Source organism: Tachyglossus aculeatus, chromosome 4 (genome assembly GCF_015852505.1).
Source record: "Tachyglossus aculeatus isolate mTacAcu1 chromosome 4, mTacAcu1.pri, whole genome shotgun sequence".
In the NCBI taxonomy this organism is placed as follows: domain Eukaryota; kingdom Metazoa; phylum Chordata; class Mammalia; order Monotremata; family Tachyglossidae; genus Tachyglossus; species Tachyglossus aculeatus.
In genome coordinates, this window is record NC_052069.1 from 106,730,344 (window position 1) to 106,754,793 (window position 24,450).

Sequence of the window (24,450 nt, forward strand, 5' to 3'; positions counted from 1 at the left end):
AATCTCAGCCTCGACACTCCCGAGAAGGAGATAAACAACGGCCCGTTTTGTCGGTGCCGTAATACAGACGGCAATGTGAAGCAGACACCACCATGAGAATAAACCTTGCAGTTTTACACAACCCAGACGGGGATCCTTCCGAGAACTCAAGGCAACTTCACCAACACATTTTTTTTTACAAGTTAGCCCCCTCCAGAACAGCAGCACGATTTAGTTCACGCCAGAGTCCTCCTGAGAAACCTAGGGTCCACGCCTGAGTCCAACCCCATTCTGAGACCCAAAAAAACAAAACGAAAGGACTATTGTACTGAAAGCAGACCAGACAGCAGCTTTTTATTTCTGATTTATTTTATTTCTTTTAAAGCTGACAAGGACGGCATTAGCTGCCGCCCTCTGGCTCTAAGCAAGGAAAGCAGGCTAGGAGCTATATTATTTTTCAAAGAGGAAATTGGAAAGATGGGTGAGGGGATAGGTAGTGGGATGGAGTGAAGTGGGGAGAAGGGAAGTGATTTAGAACAGGGAAACTCCGACACGGGTCTCGGAAGGACACTTCCTCCCTCGCCCCCACCGATATCAAGAATCATTCAATATCACTTTTGTCCTGGGCTTGAGTCTTCACCTCAAATTATGGCACTTGATGTGCTATGTTAAGCAGTTGGAATCTTTTGCCATAAGACTAATTTCTGCAGGTTTGGAAATGAAATTGGTTAATCAACCTCTGTGGAAGCTGCCAGATCAAATTAGTTCAAAATTTTGGTACATTAAGGGGGATTTTTTTTGGGGGGGTAACCAAATGAACAAGCACACACACACATCCCCCCCCCCCCCAAAAGATCAACCAATCACCGCACAATATTAAATCTAACACTGGCCGTGAGGTCTTGAGATGGGGGCTGGGGGCGGCGGTAGAGAGAGAGGAAAGGGTAAAAATAAAAAAAGAAAAATCAACACAGGTTCATTCTGTCTCAAATCTCATCATCTGATGGTTTAATACTTGAGAACAAACTGGTCCTAACTGGCTTTGAAAGCACAGGATAGAGGCTTAAGAGATGTTTACCTGATAATAAATTAAAAGAAAGGTGAGAATAGAGAGAGAATTGAAGGGAAAAAAAACCTCTAAAAAGGAATGAAGAAGCCGGTTTAAAAAAAACCTCGCTACACAAAGACCTACTCTGTTCATCCTGTGTGAAAAATAAAAGTCCTATCTGCAGAGGCACAGAAGGGGGGGGGGGGTGGGGAGGGAGAGAGGGAGCGGATTGGGGGGAAAGACAGATAGGGAGACAGAGAACATAGCCAATTTCACTGTAACTGCACTATTTAAAGAGGAAAAAGCACATCTTCACAGCAAGAACTTTCCTGCCCCTCATCTGAAACCATGTGAACCTACCTTAAAACAACGCAGACTCCCAAGGACCGCCGCTGTTGAGTGAAGATTCCCTAAGCCCCCTTTATCGCCCCGTCTGCTACACTAAATGCAGCAAACGAAGATCGCTCAAGGGAAAAAAAAAATAGTATCAAAACCTCCGTTAGTATCTGCTGTATCTGCTGGAGCTCAAGCTTTTAACCAAGTCAAATCTCCACGGCAGTGCACAGCATCTAAATGAATAGGCCGGATGCAGATTAGCATTCAGACTGCTCTCTGGAATGAATAGACCTCTTTGATTAGGGACCTGAAGTAAATGCCAGTTTCAAACCGAAGCTTTAAAAACAGAGAAATATCAGTGCCAGAGGAATGCTCTCAGTGTTGGTACAAGACAGACTTTTGATGAGTCACTGCAATGCAAACAAAGATGGCAGAAATACTGTACTGTATGCTGATGAAATGCTTAGTGGTGCCCCAGCAACTGAGACAGGTTTTAAATTTATAGTGCAGTTTTGCATATGAATTACGCTGTAAACTGCCTCCCCTGCCATCTAGTACATCCAGGGTGTCAAAGCATTTAAACTATTCCAAACAGTCTGCAGGGCTGGCACAGTCGCTGTTTAACTCCTCCAGGGTGAGGTAGAAATTAGTTGGAGCAAAGCAACCCTATGAGAGACAAACACATACACAAACTCACATACCCATACATACACTTCTCCCCTGAATTCTCTTAAAATCACACACACACACACACATCCCTCCTCCCCTGAATTCTCTTAAAATCATCACACACACACACACACAGAATTATCGATTGCTTTGCCTGTGATGAGCCCTGCTCACCAATCAGTTTGAAGATTTTTAAACTGACACTAGAATCTCACTAGTTCTTTTTTTTCCTTAAAAGCCAACTTTCTGAATAATGGCATTATTTGTGAGCCTCCAACCCAGGCCAAGCAGAGTTGCAAAGGGTCACAAGGACAGAGATGCCGCTTCGCTTCTTCCTCCCTTCTCCCTTCCACTTACCCGCCTATTACACGTGGGAAAGCTTTATCAACTGCAGGAAAGACGCCTTGCCCCATGGGGAATTCTCTCAGTCTGTGGCTACATCGACTAAAAGCAAATCCATTTGCGTAAGTAATGAAATCCCAGTCACATTGTCTCCTCGATTCAGATTTAAAATTATTTGACGCTTATTGGGCAGGTTTTGGGGCCGATTCTGGGAAGGAGGACGTTCCCCCGTCTCCTGGCCCTCCGCCTCCCTGCCTTCCCAGTTCATCCCACTTGCTTGGGACATGTGGCGACAGGTAACATTCTTGCCTCCTCTCCATTTCCTGAAATGATCGCAATCACTTCACCTTGATTCAAGCGCAGCGGAGCCCAGAGCACGCAGACCCGCTGGCCTGCTGCCCGATTGCTTCCTATTGACGGGAAGTCTGCGTGCGGGGGGCGGGGGGTGTTACTGTTAAATGTACATTTGATGAATTAACTTCAATCCTGCGGAGGCCAAAGGAGAGCCCCTGTGCAGGTATGCGGGTGTGGGCAGGGAAAGTGGGGGCGAGAGGATGCAGAGGAAAGGATGCAGGACCCCTTCCTTCCCAGGCTCTGACCAGCAACCCTTGTCAGTCCTACATCCCCGAAAGGCTTCCTGCTGGATGTCTGCTGCTAAACACATCTCACCTAGCTGCCGTGCCCCAATATGCCGTCCCTCCTCGCCAGACACTGAGCAGAAGAGGAAATGTCCGGGGGTCATCTCTCCCGACATCCAGTGCACGACCCCCTAATCAATCAATAGTATGTACTGAGCGCTTACTGTGTGCAGAGCACTGTATTAAGTGCGTGGGAAAGTACAATACCATGGTTGGTAGACACAATCCCTGCCCATAAGGAGTTTACAGTCAGCAGGGGAAGAAAGATATTAAAATAAATTACAAATAGGGGAAATTGTAGAGTTTAAGGATATTTATGTAAGTTCTGTGGGGCTGGGGTGACATCGATGAGCTTAAGGGATGTACAGCTATGTGTTTAGATGATGCAGAGAGGAGGGTGGATGGGGGAAATAAGGGCTTACCTCAGGTACATCAAACACCTGTGCAGGGGTGTCCCAAGGTGACCCTGGTGTACCGGCCATCTCAAGGTCAAATGCTATCCCGTGACCACCTGAGTCAGCAGGCAGAACTTGGAAGTGAGAGTGGGGTACCGCCCCCACAACCACATCTGCTAGATTGACAGCCCAAGCTGGAAATACAGAAGGTTTCCCTCGCCCCCGTGCCAATCAAATTAGGGATGGAGGAGGGGGGAGGGCAGAGATTGGATAAACTGAGGCCGGAAGCTGGAATGGCCTAGGAGCACAGGTGATAAATACCTGTCTCCTCTGACCTTCGGGGGCAGAACCCCAAGACATGCAGCAGCAGCAGGAGCAGCCGCCACAGTAGCAGCAGTGGCGGCCCACGTGTCTTTCTCTGCCCAGAAGACCAGATGCCCGCTCTGCAACCAGAACCAACACACTGAGGCAAGGGCTGAGGGATGGGTGAGTGTCTCATGGGTGGGACCAAGGTGCCCCGCTGCGGATGGGGACCATCCCTCCCATGTAGGGAGAGCACATGGTGAGAGCTAGCCACCCATCACGTGTGCGGGTAATGGAATGGATTCTTCCTGTGTTGGAAAGTAAGTGGATTTGTCCCGAGTGGGAAGAGCACATGGGTGAGAGCTAGCCGCCTCACCCATGGGCGATTAACGTATGATTGTGTTCCTCCCATTAGGGAAGCTCGAATATTGCTAATTGATTACATTCCTCCCGAAAGGGAAACTCAATTCATTGCGCCTAAGCAACTAAATAATTCAATTTGCCTCACGGAATAAATTTTATATAAAACTCAGGCTTTCCGTCCCTGGCCTCTCTCTGTCTCTGTCTCTCTCCCTCTCTCTCTCTCTCTCTCTCTCTCTCTCTCTCTCTCTCTCTCTCTCGCGCGCGCGCGCGCCTCACCGATTACTGAACGAACCTGTCCCCGGATGACGGGTGACAAGGGGTCGATGGCCAAAATGCACCCAAACCCACAGAAGGACTCTAAAACCCACATGCCCCTCTGCGCTTAATACACTGCCTGGCACACAAACACCATCATCATCAAGTCCCCCAGCCCTGACTCACAGTGGGGGGCTCAGCCTAGTAGGAGCAAGGAGAGCTGATGAGCCATTCAACGATTAGTAAGTAGTATTTACTGAGTGCTTACTGTGTGCAGAGCACTGTAGTATGTACATGGGAGGGCTTGGTACAACAGTGTTTGGCACATAGTAAGCACTCAGCAAATAACATTATCATTATTATTATTCCCTGCCCACAGACAGCTTACAAGATAGAGGCCTGTCCAATAGAGAAAAGGAGAGAGACAAAGCACCATGGATCAGTAACAATAATATTGATAACAATATTTGTTAAGCAAGCATTATGTGCCAAGCATTGTGCTAAGTGCCGGGATAGACAAAAGATAACCGATCTGACAGTCCCTATATCACTTAGGTTTCACAGTCTAAGAGAGGGGAAGAACAGGTATTTCATCCCCATTTTACAGATGAGGAAATTGTGGCACAAAGAAGTTAAGAAACTTTTTTTTGAATGGTATTTATTAAGTACATACTATGTACTAGGCACTGTACTAAGTGCTGGGGTAGAAACAAGTTAATCAGGTTGGACACAGTCCATGTCCGACACGGGGCTCACAGCCTTAATCCCCATTTTAGTCTTAATCCCCATTTTACAGATGAGGTAACTGAGGCACAGAAAAACTGCCCAAAGTCACGCAGCGGACAAGTGGTGGAGACAGGATTAGAACCCAGGTCCTCCTGACTCACAGGCCAATGCTCTATCCATTAGACCACACTGTTTCTCTGTCTTGTCCAAGGTAACATGTAAGGCAAGTGGCGGAGTCAGGATTAGAACCCAAGTCTCCAAGGCTCATGCCACACTTCTCGGAACCTCATTCTTGGCTTTCGCTCCTCCTCACTCCACACCACTACCCTCACTTTCATAAGGGCTCCTTTCAGATATGTACAGGAGGGTACAGAAAGGAACCATCTGGTAGCTTCCTATTCATTTGCTAGCCTCAGTTTCTGAAAATTAGACTCAGCAAAGACGAATAAAGAGCGCCAAGAAATCCAGGTGTGGAGAAGGGACTCTGATGAAAGGACTGTCCAAGCAAAGGCACCGCAGCACAGATATCACAGTGGGCTCTTTCTTCGCAACCTAAATTAACTGGGTGAAAACCATCGGGTGATGGTGGAGAAAAACAGCCGAGGGAATCCTCTCCTACTGCACCGAAAATGGGGGGTGTCCAGAGAGAGCCACGGCTTTACTGGGCTCCCTTTCCCACCTGGCCTCAGCCAAGCTTTAATTTGGGAGGAACCACGCAGTAACCGCAAAGCTCCTGCTCTAGGAGGGGATTTAAACCGGGCCCTTGCGGAATGAAGCACCTGTCCAATTTGGGCCTTCCTTCATTCGTTCAATCATATTCATTCATTCATTCAACCGTATTTATTGAGCGCTTACTGTGTGCAGAGCACTGGACTAAGCACTTGGGAAGTACAAGTTGGCAACATATAGAGACGGTCCCTACCCAACAGCGGGCTCACAGTCTAGAAGGAGGAGACAGACAACAAAATAAAACATATTAACAAAATAGAATAAATAGAATAAATACGTACAAGTAAAATATAAATAAATAGAGTAATAAATACGTACAAACATATATACTTATATACAGATGCTGTGGGGAGGGGAAGACGTTAAGGCGGGGGGATGGGGAGGGAAAGGAGGGGGAGAGGAAGGAAGGGGCTCAGTCTAGGAAGGCCTTCTGGAGGAGGTGAGCTCTCAGTAGGGCGTTGAAGGGAGGAAGAGAGCTAGCTTGGCGGACGTGTGGAGGGAGGGCATTAAAGGCCAGGGGGATGACGTGGGCTGGGGGTCGACGGCGGGACAGGCAAGAATGAGGCACAGTGAGGAGATTAGCGGCAGAGGAGATTGCACTTACTGTGCGCAGAGCACTCTACTAAGTGCTTGGGAGAGTACAACACAACAGTAACTAGACATATCCTCCCAACAACTCAGGGAAGCAATAACTATGGTATTGAGCCTGTTGTTGGGTAGGGACTGTCTCTTTATGTTGCCAAATTGTACTTTCCAAGCGTTAGTACAGTGCTCTGCACACAGTAAGCGCTCAATAAATACAAATGAATGAATGAATGAATATTTGTTAAGCGCTTACTATGTGCCTAGCACTATTCTAAGCGCTGGGGTGGATACAAGATAATCAGGTGGTCCCACATGGGGCTCATAGTCTCAATCCCCATTTTACAGATGAGGTAACTGCGGCACAGAGAAGTTAAGTGGCTTGCCCATGGTCACACAGCAGACAAGCGGCGGAGCCGGAATTAGAACCCACGTCCTCTGATTCCCAAGCCCATGCTCTTTCCACTAAGCCACACTGGTAGGTGGACTCGCTAACCTATTTCACAGATGGGCACCTCGAGGTCCCATGCTCCAAAGAAATGTCAAGGAAGGGGGTAGCACTCGGAAAACAGCCACAGTTGGGCACGGCCATGCACGCTGATAATAACAATTACGGTATTTATTAAGTGCTTACTATGTGTCAGCCACTGTACTAAGCACTGGGGAGGATACAAGAAAATTGGGTTGGACACAGTCCCCGTCCCACGTGGGGCTCAGAGTCTTGATCCCCATTTTATAGATGTGGTAACTGAGGCACACAGAAGTTAAGTGACTTGCCTAAGATCACACAGCAGACAAATGGCGGGGCCTGGATTAGAACTCATGAACTTCTGACTCATCATCATCATCATCAATCGTATTTATTGAGCGCTTACTGTGTGCAGAGCACTGTACTAAGCGCTTGGGAAGTACAAGTTGGCAACATATAGAGACAGTCCCTAACCAACAGTGGGCTCACAGTCTAAAAGGGGGAGACAGAGAACAAAACCAAACATACTAACAAAATAAAATAAATAGGATAGATATGTACAAGTCAAATAAATAAATAAATAAATAGAGTAATAAATATGTACAAACATATATACATATATACAGGTGCTGTGGGGAAGGGAAGGAGGTAAGACGGGGGGATGGAGAGGGGGACGAGGGGGAGAGGAAGGAAGGGGCTCAGTCTGGGAAGGCCTCCTGGAGTAGGTGAGCTCTCAGTAGGGACTCCCATGCCCACACGCTATCCACTAATAACAATAATAATTGTGGTATTTATTGTTATTACGTTCAACACATTACTATGTGTTGAACACCTTTCTAAGCACTGGGATAGATAGCAGATCATCAGGTTGGACACAGTCCCTGTCCCACATCACACTACTGGAGGCAGCCTATTAATCCCCATTCCTGGGGACTGGGACCAGGACACTACCATCTTTCCAGAGAGGGTGGCCGAGCAGTCCTGACCAAAGGCAGGGGCATGGACAAAATGACCTCAGGAGGGTCTTAAAAGGTGGAGGATTCAGTCCAATCATACTGCTCCAAAAGAAGGCTCTTCTCAGACAGGAAAAAGACCTTGGGCCATTTCCTGGACGTTCATCACACGCTTGTTCTTACCTAGAAATACATACTGGCTCCTGTTACACTCTTCTCCATGTTTCCGCCTCATCAGGCCCCAAGGACCCAGCCTACACAGGCGAGATCCAACGGCTGGGATCAAAAATAAAGCAGTCTCTTTCATCCGCTTGGCCACCCTACCGGTTGGGAAGAGAAGGAAGAAGAGGAGGAGGAGGAGGAGAAGGAGGAGGAAGGGTAGCGGTTGTTCATTTTAGCCAGAGAGCTTCGAGACTCTGGTATTTCCTTCCCCCTTTTAGACTGTGAGCCCACTGTTGGGTAGGGACTGTCTCTATATGTTGCCAACTTGTACTTCCCAAGCGCTTAGTACAGTGCTCTGCACAAAGTAAGTGCTCAATAAATACGATTGATTGATTGATTGATTGATTGACCCAGCCTGGCACTTCACAGGCTCACACCTGAGCTGTCAGAGCTTATACTGGGTTCCTGTTCTGGTCTATGGGACTGTCCCATGAGGCCACAGGGAAATCAGGGAGCATGTTTCTGGGACTTCGCATATCAGGATAAGCAACAACTGATCAAGCTGGTCCAGGAGCGGCCAGGGCCGGGAAGCTGTGGGCGGTGTGAGAGAGAAGAGTCTGGGCCACTTAAAACAATAATAATAATACTAGTAATAATACTTGCTAAGCGCTAGGTGCCAAGCACTATTCTACGCGCTAGGGCAGATTTAGGTTAATTAAGCAGGTTGGACATAGTCCCTGTCCCACATGGGGCTCACATGCCTAATCCCCATTTTATAGTTGTGGTAACTGTGGCCCAGAGAAATTAGGTGACTTGCCAAAGGTCACACAGCAGCATGCGGCAGAGCTGGAATTAGAATCTAGGTCCTTTTGACTCCCAAGCCCATGCTCTATGCACTAAATTATGCTGCTTCTTACAATTTCTTTACTGGATCCCCAGAAATTGCCTCCAGGGCAGTGGAACTACTTTCATTCATTCATTCATTCAACAGTATTTATTGAGCACTTACTGTGCGCTTGAGAAGTACAAGTTGGCAACATATAAAGACGGTCTCTACCCAACAGCGGGCTCACAGTCTAGAACTTCTTGAGTTTGTGTTGTTGCTGCTGCCCATTTAAAAAAGCTACAAAGAGAATCCGACGGAAATCCAGAGGCAAGGCCATCCCAAGGGCCTGGCGAATCCACTCCAGTGGGGTGCCGCATTTCCCCGTGGGCATGTCGGGGTTGCTCAGTCTGGGAGAACTCTGCCAAAGCAGAACTGGGCCGGCCACCAGGACTGCTGGCTCGTGGGCTCAGGTGGGAATTGAGGACACCCAGACAGAGGGAGGGAAAGAGCGAGGACCGCCGGAATGCTGAGGGAAGGCACCACGAAGAGGTCTTGCTTCCGACTGAACTTCAGAAACTTCAGACCCCACACTCACTTTTCCTCCTAAACGGTAAGCTCCTTGTGGTCAGAGATCATGTCTTACAGCTCTATTACATTGTACTTTCTCAAGTGCTTAGTACAGTGGTTTGCAGACAATAAGGATTCAATAAATACCACTGATTGACTGTTTCCCCTGAGTAAGCCCAGGAGAAGAGCCATGCACTGGATGATCTGTCCCGAACCGCTTAGGTAAGGCCCTGATCAGGGCTGGTTCGATGAGTGGTCAGTGGACTTTCTGAACTTTCTTCCCCAGTAGGTCAAGGATGACATTGAAGGCCAAATTCATCCAGCGGGTGAAATCCCAAAACCCTGAGAGTTGTTTTCACTCAGCCTAGACTATTCAGCCTGGGATATAGATCCAATCAGCCTTGTTTCCTGCTGGGTTGTCATTAATCATAGCCAGTCGGCTTGGTGCGAACAGCCCATCGGCTATCTGCAAAGCTGCTTCAACTAAACTTCTTTCAAAACCTGCAGGCATGACAGCCACTACTATAATACCCATACCTGCCTAGACAAGAGTCAAAAGGAAAAAAGAGGGGAAAAGAAAAGAAAGCAGTCTCAGACCGCTGAAAGCTCACACTTGCCATTCAAGTTAACAGAACAGTAGTCATCCCAGATATATTTGTTTTTCCTTCCAAAACTGTTGTCTGGGTTTGTTTTAAATACCCAAGTGTTCAAGGCCAGACAAACTTCCCAAGAGAAGGAAAGATTATTCACCTAGAAAACGATATTGTTGTCACATCCCCCAAGGGAGTGAAAGACAATTAGGTAATTTTGCTGCCATGTCCTTAAGCAACCCGTGAAGGAAGCATGCAGGTTAAATCAAAACACCAACATTCAATATACTTAAAGGGGGAAAGAGAGGGAGGGAATGGGGAAGAGAGAAAGAAAGAAAGAGAGAGAGAGAGGGAGAAAGGCACTGGTTTTAAATTGCTTTCTCAGAAGCCCTGGCACACTGAAACATAGCTGAACTTCAGAAAATTAAAGGTTTAGTTACCCTGTAAGGACTCTAAAACCATCACAGGAAGCTCTATCAACTCTCACTGAACAAAATTCTCATCAAGAGAAAGAGCTGGGGAGCTCTGACCTCAAAGATCCCGATGGTTAAATTAAATAAATAAATAAATAAATAAATAAATAGCCTGAAAAAAAAACCCCAAAGACCAACCAACACTCTTCCTCTCTTCTTTAAGGGAGAAAACCACCATAAATAGTGGATTTTGGATGTGTAAGTGCATTGAAGAAAAACCAAAATAGCATCACCTGCAGACACTGCAGAAACATCAATCAAATTCTTCCCTTCCCAAACAGTGGATGGGGAGCACAAAATTACGTTTGATGTCCCCAAAGATTTGCCAAGAGACACTTAAACTGAGTCTGGGGAGTGCAGAATGTTTATATAAAAGGAACTGTCAGCTTAGTGAATTTAGTGCTGAAAGGAGATTGAGAGGGCCTCTCCAGTGACTTCCTGTCCCCCAGCTCCTCCCTGCCGAACACCCCAACAGCCCTTGCCCTCTCTTTCCCACCCCCATGACCCCAGTGGAGCCAAGGTACCACTGCAGAGACCCTTCAGGACATATACCAGCCGGGAACGCAGAAAAAGTTTCATCGGTCAAAATGTTACATCAAATGGGTAAGAACCTTATTCTTTTTAATCTTTCTTGGGAGGGATACATCAGAGCTGGGTTAGAGGTAAGGAGCTGGGAGAAAAGGAGAGTCTATTGAAGGGGTGATCGGTTTAGTTCTTGGGATACCAACTGCTGTTTAAATGAAAGTTTCATTTGTGTTGATTTGTTTGTGACCAGTCACCCCTCTCCTTCAGGGTCTGTGTCCTCTCCCTCAGTCTCTTCTGCCCTGAACCCAGGAAAATGTGTGGATGTGGGTCTCTCCCCAACCCCACCAGATGGTCTGTTCATCAAAGGCAGAGGTGATATGATTTTCCCCCATGGCTTCCACGGTGCCCAGTTTGGTGTTCTGCCTACCATGACCGCTGCTCACCTGTCTGGCTGACTTTCTCTGATCCCTGACTTGGCTGTGCAAAGGCTGGGGATCTGAAGATTGCTCTAGCGATCCTGGCCAGCCACGACTAAACTGCCTGAGAAATTGAACCCACTGTTAGGTTCGCCTTGTAAGTCTGGGAAGGGCAGGGCGGCTGGGGGAAGGGACGGAGCCAGGGTCAGGGTGGGGGAATGAACAAGGAAAAGAAGGAGGAAGAGAAGGAGAGAACTATCTAGCCAGAATCACTTACTGGGATCCCAGGTTGATGCCAACCAACCTCAAATCCTCTAAATTACGGTCTCCTTACATCCTTGGGGCTGCCAAGACCCCCTGAGATCAGCAAGATCTGGCACCCCCATCTCTAGTGGGCAAACACAGTTTTGCCCTCACCCCCAGAAAGGAGACAAACTGGCAGAAATGTCACAGTCTCCTGAGGTGCTAAAGTAGCTACTTCAGTAGGGGAGGGGGTAGAAGGAATGAGAAAGGGTGACCCAGGTTAGTTGTAAAAAGAGACGGCGAGGCTATCATTGCACCCTTTTTCATTAGGAACCAACTCTCAGAAAGCCAGCATCTGATTACAAGCAAGAAATGACACAAAGGACAAGGCCATTTTAATGCCAACCCCTCCTCTAAGGGATCAAGTTGAAGCACAAATCACACCCGCAAAAGAAAAGCATTTTTTCCCCTCCCAAACACAAGGCACAGTATATTTCTAGGAGGCTAGCAATAAACAGCAACTTGAAGCCCATGAAACAGCAGCATCATCCTTTTCAAGCGGGGGCCCTAGAGGCAAGGAAAGGCAATGGGGTTTGGGTGAACCCTCAACGATAGAGCGGATGCCCAGAGGTCGTCTAAAAGAAAATCGAAAGGGCACGGGCAAGGAGTGGGGACAGACGCTTCATCCCGGCTCGGCTGGCTGAGCCCCGTGCACAAGTTCCGCAGCACGGGAAGAGGCTGGTCTGATTTGTATGCTCGGGTCGACTTGGTACCCTGTTCCTCTATGACTCTATTTCAACAGATAAAAGTTGCAGCTCTTGAAGATGAGGCTGTTCAGGCTGCCATTCTCTGGGTCTGGCGGGTGTATGCACACGCACACACACACACACACACACACACACAAACACAGAGAGAGACAGACAGACACAGAGAAAGACAGACACACACACACAGAGGGAGAAAAAGAGGGGGGAAAAAAACAAACAAACCCCGTGGTTCTAGCTGGCCGGAATCTCCAGAAGAGAGCTCCCCATCGACACAGGGAAACAACGGTCCTTTGACACGAGAAGATTTTTCCCTCAGAATCACAAAGCCCTCCGACAGCGGCTTTTGGCCCGCACGCATTACATTTTACAAGGGACCTGTCATACTACAAGGTGAGTCTATTACCTAGCCTCGGTGAACCCCTCACATTCGAGGTCATAAACTTCAACTTGATTCCATCAAAGTACAGTAATTCAATCAAGCGAGAGTGGGCTCTTTCCATTATTTTTTAATTAAAATCTATCCCCCCTGCCTTTATTCACTACAGATTTTAAAGAGCCTCACAATGCAGAGGCGCAGCAACATTTAATTTTTGCAGATTACAAGAGGCAAAGAGTTGGGGGGGTGGGGAGAGGCACTGGAGGTACAAATTAAATAAAATTATTTTGCAGGACTTAATTTTAACAATCTAATAAAAGCTTTCTGGACCCAGGCTAAGTTACAACCCATTAAAAAATAAATAAACCCAGAGGGATCCCAACTGCAATAACATAGTAGGAAAAAAAGAAAAAAGCACAGCCTGCCTTCAACTGCATTCCCCAACACACATTGATTCAGAGCCACCACATCAAAAAATACCCCCACAATTGTCATGTCAAATTCTATCATCTTTACTTCTCCGGGTACCTCGGCACTCCCCAGCAGTCTATAACATGCGTGGCTCATCACCTTACCGCCATGACTCGACAACCCAGACAGCCTAAAATAAGTAAATGTCTTAAAAGGTCAATTAAAAGAGCTTACAGAACCCCAGACGCTGCTCTCTGCTTCGGCTCATTACCTAGTATGGTAGAGCTGCCTGGATTTTTTTTTTTTTCTTGTGCAAGTTAGTCTGTGAGTCAGCATTAACACACATGAGAACATCAGGAATACTGCCTAGTTCTGATGCAATGAAGGTTGTAAAAAAAAAAAAGTGTACTCCGTTTGGACAGCAGCCTGTAATTCAATTGCCTTTACTTTTCAATTACTGCATAGTATACCGTTACCCAACTGCATAAAAGAAAGGAACTTTGCTTACATCTCTGTCTCAAATTAATGACTTCTTACTTTTGGATACAGTTTATTTTCCCTGTTTAAAAAAAAAGGCAACTCGACATAATACAATTAACTCTTCAAGGACAGCAATCTCTTTTGAAGCTATTAAGGGCTGCTTTTGCTTTGCGCCACTTCCAGGGTACGCAGCTGAAGCTGCCAAAACCATTTTGGCCACAGTCGGCTTTTATACATTAAACTTTTAATACTCCATAAAGTACAGCTACAACTGCATTGGGGCTTGGCGTTAATGGAAACCCAGGCTTCCTCTGAAGGGCTGGGCAAGCACAATTGCTTCTAAAGAAACTGAACACTGAGACCTCGGAAACTGATTTCCAGGTTACATCTGGGAATCTCTTCTCTGGGGTCTCGACTCTCCAGCCTTTCAGCAGCTCGAGGACTCAGCCAGAGACCTCTGACAAAGTCTGGGAGAAATTTCGGGTGACTATATTTCCCTGGCAATGAAGGTATACTAAGCACACCCCACCTCTGGGCAACCTCGTTTGTCCCAAGGCCCTTAAATCCAATCCCATCTGTCAGCTCATTTATCTTCACCCCCCTCCCTGCAAGGTAGGGAGGGGCAGAGGTAGAAGAGGGCAGGAAGGATATGTCCGTTTTCCTGCGAGTGGAACTGCAACCCCAAGAGGTTGAGCGAATCCTCCGAGGTTACACAGGAGGTCAGGAGGAGGTGGGGGAGGAATTAGCACCCAGACCTCCCTGCACGCAAGTCTGCCCACTTGCCACGACACTATGCTGTCTCTTCCCACCCACTAACTCGCAACTGTTTATGCAAACTACAGTGAGCTGGCATCTGACCACGGAAAACCTGTTCCAACTGCACTAATTATAACATCTTTTTACACACATCCAAATGTTTGCCTCCGAGGATGATGTTTTTAACACAGGGACAGCATGCCAGGATCTTAGAGAGTTAGGTTTTTTGTTTGTTTTTTTTTTAATCTCTGGGATCATTCTTCCCTCATTGCTCTTCACCAGGAAAAAAACAAATCCAAGAAAAGCACCACCATTCTACACATCCATTCCCAAGCAGAAAAATGTTGCTGTTTGAAGATAAAAAGGAGACAGGAAGTATAAAGTCAAGACTAATATTCTTCTTTAATGCTTTTCCTTTTGTGCCTAGATATTGCAAAGAAGAGTTTCCCAGCAGTTTGGGATTTCGTATTGCAGGAGTGATAAGCGGTGTGTTGCAGGCTAGAGAAGGAACATCAGCTTTAAACTTTCAATTTCCTGAACTGCCAGTCTGTATTACAAACCTTTGTGTTCCACAAAATGTCCAGTATTTATGTGTCTGAAAATAGAATGGCTTTTTGGTGGGTGGATCCATTACCTGAACCTCCTATCAATCCTTTCTTTGTTTTGGTGCACTAGTTTGGAAGACAAACATTGTACTAGTGACACACCCAGTTTAAGGGAGGAGGGGGAATAAGAGAAGAGGGAGAGAGAGCAGGAGAGAGGGCACGCTAGACAGAGGGATAGAGAGTGAAAGAGAGAGAAAATAAGAGTGGGAGAGAGCAAGAGATAATGTGTGCAAGAAGGGGAGACAGAGTATGAGAGAGAGGGAGGGAGAAAGCACAAGGAGACTCAGGATCTCCAGCCTGAAACAACTGCACAGACATGTTAGGTTTTGTAAAGGATTCAGGGAATGTTTCTACCAACTCAGTTACACTGTACTCTCCCAAGCACTTATTACAGTGCTCTGCACACAATAAGTGCTCAATAAATACAATCGAATGACAGATTACGGAACCCACGTTAAACTCTTTCACTTTTTCCCATAATTAAGGATCCAGTGGTTCATAGTAAACCCAACCTTTCAAGTAATCAAATCTAATTTGGAGTGCTGGTAAGGACTGAAGCCAACTAAGGTGGAGAAATCCACTTGCTTTTGTAAGTAAAAGTTGATCGTAAATATGCATGTACCTGTTTTTTAAAAATCTCAATATTTTGACTTCGGAAAAAAAACAGACATAAAACAAAAGAACTACAGACAGCAATTAAAACTATCATGGAATAATCGTCCTTCTAAGCACTTTGGATGTTGAAAGGAGGTGGAATCACTTAAGCCTCTAAAACAACAATTCTATATAATCACCTACTCTCCTGGATGCCCCATTCTTTTGGTGGGTCCCCCATGACAAACCCTACCTGAAGGGATGAACCTGAGGATGCTAGAAAGGGAAGAAAGAACAAGAGATTACTCTGGGACTGAATCCTCATGAGGCCCCAGGGGGTTTCCAGCATTTTAAACAGTGCTTTGGATGAAGCTGACAATCCACCTCACCCATGTTTGCAATCTAGATATATCAATCTATAGCTCTGTTCATCACTCTTGGGCAAATTTGAATAACCTGAAAACCTCTCTGGGGTGCTGCACAAAAGCCAATCTCTGGTTCTTCCTCATTCCCATCAAGTCGGCCCCTCCTACCTTATCTCACTGATCTCCAACTACACCCTGGCCTGCATACTTCACTCCTCTAGCTCCAGCTTTCTTACTGTGCCCCGATCTGGTCTATCTCATCACTGAACCCTTTCCCCCATCCTCCTTTTAGCCTGAAACTCCAAACCCCTCCAAATGCGCCAGACCATCACCAACCCCACCTCTTCCAGGAGGTCTTCCCTGATTAAACCTCTTTTCCCCAGCTCTGTCTCCCTTGCATCTGTGACCTCTGGGCATTTAATATGTGCTCCACCTTCAATCCTTCCCCATCTTGACTGTAAGCTCACTGTGGGTAGGGAACGTATCTACTAATTCTGTTTTACTGTGCTCTGTCAAACGCTTAGTACACTAATCAGCACACAGTAAGCATTCATTCAAGATGATTGACTCCCAAAAGATAAAATGGTAAAATAATTCATCAATGCCACATTCTACTGCAGCCAGGTACGGTCCGGGCAAGTTTCAAGAATGACACTCATCCCTGGCAGTGGGGAGGGAGGGTCTGAGTTCTAGACCACGGTGACCAAAACCTCAAGAACCCAATTGAACAGGTAATAGAAGGGGTTCGGGTGAGCCTAAGATTAAGGCCTGAACGTTGAAAGACAAAAAGCAAAAACAAAAAACAAAAAACAAAACCCAACGGCACATTAAAATGTGTGCATAGCCCCGTGCCTATTACTGAACTCATTAAAGACAGTGATACTTTGTAACATACCCCAGTCTTTAATATTCATGGCTTACCCAATTTGCATATCATGCCATAAATAGTTGAAGTAGAGGTAAGACACAAAGCGTTCCTTGCATTTCTAATTACGCTTAAAAATCAAATGTAAATCACAACACTTCCAAGATACAGAAAATATTAAATCTCCAGCCAGGCAGCTAAAAAATCTTTCTTTTTAATCCAATTATCAGTTACAGGAAGAATCAAAGCAAGTTACACCCCCAACACATATACGCACAAATTACTCCAGGGTTCTACTAACTTTGGTCTCTGAACTCCAGGGAACCAAGGCAGCCAAGCTTTGATCATCATCAATCGTATTTATTGAGCGCTTACTGTGTGCAGAGCACTATACTACGCGCTTTGATGCTGTGAGCAGGTCTGGGGTAGCTTAGGCCACAGACTCTGCAAATAGTGGTAAGACAGGTAGCATGGTACAGCCTTCATTTCTACTGTTGGCAGTCTGATAAAGGAAGCTGGCACATTTGTGTTTAAGGTACTACTGCAGGGCTGTGTACCATCAACACCAAAGCTGGAAGGGAGCCCACTCTGCAGCAGTCTGTTTCATTGCCAAAAGCCATGGGCTGGGATAATAATAATAATGATGGCATTTATTAAGCGCTTACTATGTGCAGGGCACTGTTCTAAGCGCTGGGGTAGATACAAGGTAATCAGATTGTCCCACGTGGGGCTCACAGTCTTCCTCCCCATTTTACAGATGAGGGAACTGAGGCCCAGAGAAGTTAAGTGACTTGCCCAAGGTCACACAGCTGACAAGTGGCGGAGCCGGGATTTGAACCCACGACCTCTGATTCCAAAGCCCGGGCTCTTTCCACTGAGCCACGCTGCTTCCCCAATAATAATTTTGATAATAATATCAAAAACAATAATAACAATAATAGCATTTAATAATAATAATGATGGCATTTGTTAAGCACTTACTATGTGCAAAGCACTGTTCTAAGCACTGGGGACAATACAAGATGTTCAGATCGTCCCACGTGGGGCTTAGTCTTAATCCCCATTTTACAGATGAGGTAATTGAGGCACAGAGAAGTTAAGTGACTTGCCCAAAGTCACACAGCTGACAAGTGGCAGAGTCGGGATTAGAACCCATGACCTCTTGTACCCAAGCCCGTGCTCTTTCCACTGAGCCATGCTGCTTCTTGTTAAGTATTGTGTGCTGTACTAAGCACTGGGATGGACACAAGCAAATTGGGTTGGACACAGTTCCTGTCCCACGTGGGGCTCACAGTCTCACTCCCCATTTTGCAGATAAGGTAACTGAGGCAGGGAAAAGTGAAGTGACTTTCCCAAGGTCACATAGCAGACTGAGAGCTCACCTCCTCCAGGAGGCCTTCCCAGACTGAGCCCCCTCCTTCCTCTCCCCCTCCTCCCCCTCCTCATCCCCCCCGCCTTACCTCCTTCCCCTCCCCACAGCACCTGTATATATGTATATATGTTTGTACATAGTTATTACTCCATTTATTTTACTTGCACATAATTTATTCTATTTATTTTATTTTGTTAATACGTTTTGTTTTGTTGTCTGTCTCCCCCTTCTAGACTGTGAGCCTGCTGTTGGGTGGGGACTGTCTCTGTATGTTGCCAACTTGTACTTCCCATGCTCTTAGTACAGTGCTCTGCACACAGTAAGCACTCAATAAATACAATGGAATGAATGAATAAGTGGCTGAGCGGGAATTAAAACCCATGCTCTAGCCACTGTTACACGTTCCAGTCACGGTGGTGCTATTGGGCCCGCCTATGCTCCCTATTTCATTCATTCATGCAAACGTATTTATTGAGCGCTTACTGTGTGCAGAGCACTGTACTAAGCGCTTGGGAAGTACAAGTTGGCAACATATAGGGACGGTCCCGACCCAACAGCGGGCTCACAGTCTAGAAGGGGGGTCAAAGCCAGGGGCCAGAACAATGAGCGTTGGCATGGGTGTTGTTGGGTGTGACCTAAACCCACTTACAACACCGCCCAAGGTGTGTTAACTCAAATTGTGTTGGGCCAGGACTGACATCTACTGGACAAGGAAGGAAAATAATAATAATAATAATAATAATAATAATAATAATGGTATTTATTAACCGCTTACTATGTGCAAAGCACTGTTCTAAGCGCTGGGGAGGTTACAAAGTGATCAGGTTGTCCCACGGGGGGCTCACAGTCTTAATCCCCATTCTACAGATGAGGGAACTGAGGCCCAGAGAAGTGAAGTGGCATGCCCAAAGTCACACGGCTGACAAGTGGCGGAGCCGGGAGTTGAACCGATGACTTCCGACTCCAAAGCCCGGGCTCTTTCCACTGAGCCATGCTGCTTCCCCAAATAACCAAGGCGAAGACGGGTTGGCAAGAAACGGCCAATGTAGGGGCCTCACTCAACAGTGGGTTATGAAATGGACGCAGGTAGACGGGCTTGCCAAATGGGGAGGTCTCAGAGATTCTCTGTTCCGTGACAACAATCTATACCTACCGGCTGCCCTCTACCATGAAGCGTGGGCCGCATAGGAAACAGCGAAAAAGGGTGGAAGAATTAGCCCAGTCCACCTCCACTATTTGAAAGGCACCCAAGTGCACATCCTGCCGCCAGCAAGATAATCTTCCTCCCCCAACCTCCCTCTCCTGTCTCCTTCCCTTCCCTTGGCAAACTAAAATCCTATTAAAGGCTGCGTTTTATCGGGTCCCTTGGTTGCTAAAGCGGCAGCAGTGGCTTTTGGCACTGGTAGCCTTGGTACCTGAAAAGCCTTATATCTAGGAAGAGACTGACCACCCAGATTGAGCAAGGATAAGAAATGAAATGCTCCTTCCACTAAGCGTCTACACTGTCATATATGGGCCGCATTCACATGCGGATGAAAGTCTCACTATCAGTTGCAGCACTGTCTTAGAATAGGAAGAATATTGATATACGATTACAGATTCAGTGGACAAGAGGGAGATTTACAAAATAAGGAGGAGGCTTGAGAGAAACTAAAAAGACCAGTGGTAACAGAAGAAGAATGGCCAAGTGGAAAGAGCACAGGTTTGGGAGTCGCAAGACCTGGGTTGTAATCCTAGCTCTGCAAATTGCTTGCTGTGTGACCTGGGGCAAGTCACTTAACTTTCCTTTGCCTCAACTGTAAAATGGAGATTCAATACCTGTTCTCCTTCCTCCTTAGACTGTGAGCCCCTTGCAAGACAGGGACTGTGTCTGACCTAATTAACGGATTCCTATCCCAGGGCTTAGAACAGCGTTTGACACATAGTAAACGCTTAACAAGTACCAAAACGCAAGTAAACAAACAAGAAAAAAAAACAACGCTTAGCACAGAGATGGGGGGTAAAAAGCTGATGTTTGCATAAACTACAAAAAGGAGTCAAAAGGAACTCATTTCAGAACAAGCAGAAGGTACTAACTGTTCCAACTCAACCTGCTGTGTAAATAAACTGAATTAATTATCTACTGTGGACAAGCACTGTACTACACTTTTTGAGAGAGTGCAACAGCATGAATCCAAATGATCCCTGCCCTCAACTGGATTACAATCTAATGGAAGAGAGAGACACTGAAATTTGTTACAGACAGGAGGAAGTGATAGAGCATGTGAGGTATGTACAAAATTGCTATGGACGGTTGCGGGTACATAAGTGTTTAGGTGGCACGGAAGTGGAATTTAGGGGAATTTGGAGAGGAGAGATTAGAAATTAAATCAGGGAAGGTCCCGTGGAAGGCATGTATTTCAGAGGGGGTTTGGATGGGGAGAGCAGTGAGTAGTCAGTCATAAGTGAAGGGGGAGGAAGCTCTAGGAGGGGGGCAGAGCACCAGCAAGGTCAGTGGTGGGAGAAATTAAAGCAAGGCAGTGAATATGTTATCTTGAGAGGAACATAGAGTACGAGTTGGGGAGTAGTAGGAAAAGCAGGAGGGTACATAAAGATAAAAGAGCTGATTGAGTGCCTCAAAGCAAGCGGTCAGGAGATTCCAGTTGATGCAGAGAGCAATGGGCAGCCATTCAAGGATTTTTGAGGAGTGAGGAGACGTGTCCCAATGATCCAGAAAGCAAAGTGAAGCATGAACTGGAAAGGGAAGAGACTGGAGGTAGGGAGGTCAGTGAGGAGGACTTGGTAGTCCAGTGGTAGTGGTAGTCCACTTGGATGGAAAGGATGGGACTGATCCTGGAAAAGCGGAGGAAAAGAACGACTGGATTTGGTTAAGAGAGAGGGAGGTGCCGAGGAGAATACTTTTAAACAGCCCACCGCCAAAATAACTTCAAGCATGACCCAACAGGGCAAGTATCAATCAAGTTTTCCCCTCTCCCTTTTCAAAACAGAATTAGTTGGGAACAGAGATTCACCTTACTATGATGTCAAGCTGATCATGGTGGACCAAGGTAATTCCTGGAAATTGGAAGGAAAAGAAGAGGGCGGGCTCAGCATACATCGGGTCCGCCTGTTCGTCACCTGCCTTGTGAAGTTGAGGAAAAAAGGTAAGTGAGTATTTAAGAGGGTCCTTAGAGACGCTGGTGACAGCTTGGGGGGGAAGATCGAATGCTTAGGTGAGGCTCCTACAGGCTCCTACATCAACCACTCCATCTTTCGTATTCACTGAGCTTTTACTGTGTGCATAGCACTGTACTAAGTGCTTGGGAGAGTACAATATAACAGACTGGGTAGACACATTCCCTGCCGAAAAGGAGCTTACAGTCTAGAGGACTAGATGGAAGTCAACGTGTTGTAGAGGCTAGATCATCATAGCTAAGCTGATTTAATTGTATTGTTGAACACAAGGACTTCAGCCCAGGCTGGCGTGCCTTTCTCTTCTTCTCTCGATGCCTGAGGGGAAGTGGGAGATTAAGGTCCAGCAGGATTACGAAGCCTCTGTGCTACAAGTCCCAGAATCCTGACGGGCCCAATTGGAGCACATCCTGAGGATGCGCTACCCTAGATGAGGACAGAGAGAGTGGTTGGCTCAATGCACAACCACCACCACTGAGAAAGCAAATTAAGTGCTCACCCAGCTTGTGAGAAGGAGCAGCTGGGGGCCGGGCCATGGTTTAGCTGGGACACTCCTAATTCTGACTCATTCTTTCTAGACTGTGAGCCCACTGCTGGGTAGGGACCGTCTCTATATGTTGCCAACTTGTACTTCCCAAGCGCTTAGTACAGTGCCCTGCACACAGTCAGCGCTCAATAAATACGATTGATTGATTGATTTGAATATTTTGCTAAAACTGCACCACTAGTTTACAAAATCCAGATTTTGGATGACCCAGCCATTCCAAAACCTACGCTCAATCCACTCACAAGGCCACATGTTGAGAAGGACGGAATGAGGAAGGGTGAGAAAGAAGGTGGCTCAGTGGAAGGAGTATGGGCTTTGGAGTCAGAGGTCATGGGTTCAAATCCTGGCTCTGCCAATTGTCAGCTGTGTGACTTTGGCATGTCAGTTAACTTCTCTGTGCCTCAGTTACCTCATCTGTAAAATGGGGACTAAGACTGTGAGTTCCCCATGGGACAACCTGATCACCTTGTAACCTCCCCAGTGCTTAAAACAGTGCTTTGCACATAGAAAGCACTTAATAAATGCCATCATCATCATTATTATTATTAAGAAAGGCCAATTGGCACCTTTCATGGGATGTCACAGAACAAAACACCCCCCAGATCAAAAGGACCATAATAATAATAATAATAATAATAATAATAATAATAATGGCATTTGTTAAGTGCTTACTAAGTGTAGACACTTAATAATAATGATAGTTGTAGTATTCATTAAGTACTTACCATGTGCCAGGCAAGCACTGGAGTAGATACAAGCCAATCAGGGTGATCCAATCCCTGTCCCACATGGGGCTCACAGTCTTAATCCCCATTTTACAGATGAGGTAACTGAGGCACAGAAGTGAAGTGACTTTCCCAAGGTCACACAGCAGATAAGTGGCAGAGCTGAAATTAGAACCCTGGTCCTTCCTACGTCTCTGTGCCTCAGTTACCTCATCTGTAAAATGGGGATTAGGACTGTGAGTCCCAAGTGGGACAGGGACTGTGTCCAACCTGATTACCTTGAATCTACCCTGGAGTTTAGAATAGTGCTTGGCACAGAGTAAGCGCTTAACATATACCATAATTATTATTATTATTATTTTTTTATTATTATATTCTCCCAACTACAAGTTCCCTTTCAGCTCACTTCCCAACTCAGGTACTCACAATGAACACTGCCATACATATCGACGGGAAAACTCTATTATTTAAGCACTTATTCACCCACCTCTCCACCTTTCCATTTTCTCTTTCCCCCAGGTGTAAATTATTTGTGTCTGTCTTCCTCTATTTCTAATTGTTCTCCCAAGCACTTTGTAGAGAAGCAGCGTGGCTCAGTGGAAAGAGCAAGGGCTTTGGAATCAGAAGTCATGGGTTCAAATCCCGGCACCACCACTTGTCAGCTGTGTGACTTTGGACAAGTCACTTAACTTCTCTGGGTCTCAGTTCCCTCGTCTGTAAAATGGGGATGAAGACTGTGAGCCCCACGTGGGACAACCTGATTACCTTGTATCTCCTCCAGCGCTTAAACAGTGCTTGGCACATAGTAAGCACTTAACAAGTACCAACATTATTATTATTATTATTATTATTGTTATTATTATTATTACCATCACCTCTGCAGAGCTAAGGGATCTGGTCCATGGACCCAGTCAAAAACAGGACCCATCCTCTAGGCTGTCAGCTCATTGTGGGCAGCTCGTTGTGCCTACCAACTCCGTTACTGTACTCTCCCATGCGCTTAGTATAGTGCTCTGGACACAGTAAGCACTCAAAAAATATCACTGATTCCTGCTTCAAGCCTGCCATGAGGTAGGCAGAGACCCAAGTGGGGAACTCTGTTCACCTTCTAAAAACCCAGTTGAGAGAGCTATTTCTGATTTACAAGATGGCTTTGCTTAAAAAAAAAAAGAACCCTCAACTTCTAAAACCAGCCAGATTTTTCCCTTTTTTTCCCCTTAATAACCATGTTATTTTGTGTGCTCCTCAGAGGCACTAAGGGATATTTCTAAATAAATTATAAGTCTCCCCTCCAACAGGAGAGTTTCAGATTGCACACCAAAAAAACAAAAACCAAAAAACAAAAACCGAATCTGTTTAACCACTGGCACTGCGTATTTTCCAGTTCATCTGTGTGTGTGTATGAGAGAGAGAGAGAGAGAGAGAGAGAGAGAGAGAGAGAGAGAGAGAGAGAGTGAGTGTGTGTGTGTGTGTGTGTGTGTGTCTATGGGGAACCTGGTGCTGGGGTGGGGCGGGGGACACACACAGATATTTAAGCAAAAAGTTACATTTCTAATAATAATAATGATGATATTTATTAAGCACTTACTATGTGCAAAGCACTGTTCTAAGCACTGGGGAGGTTACAAGGTGATCAGGTTGTCCCACTGGGGGCTCACAGTCTTAATCCCCATTTTACAGATGAGGTAACTGAGGCACAGAGATGTTAAGTGACTTGCCCAAAGTCACACATCTGACAATTGACAGAGCCGGAATTTGAACCCATGACCTCTGACTCCAAAACCCGTGCTCTTTCCACTGAGCCACGCTGCTTCTCTGCTTCGCTGC

General features: G+C 46.2%; 1 protein-coding gene across 3 annotated transcripts in view; it reads right to left on the bottom strand.

Annotated features, from left to right (window-relative positions):
• The window catches only part of NACC2 (NACC family member 2), a 113,643-nt gene that overhangs the window by 33,454 nt on the left and 55,739 nt on the right, over positions 1 to 24,450 (bottom strand). Inside the window, exon 1 of one of the 3 annotated variants that reach the window (XM_038744492.1) lies at positions 1,388 to 1,503. The exons of the other annotated variants lie outside the window; for them this stretch is intronic. The gene's annotated coding sequence lies outside the window, so the exon portion shown is untranslated. Of the gene's footprint in view, positions 1 to 1,387; positions 1,504 to 24,450 lie in introns of those variants that run through there. 3 annotated transcript variants of the gene reach the window in all.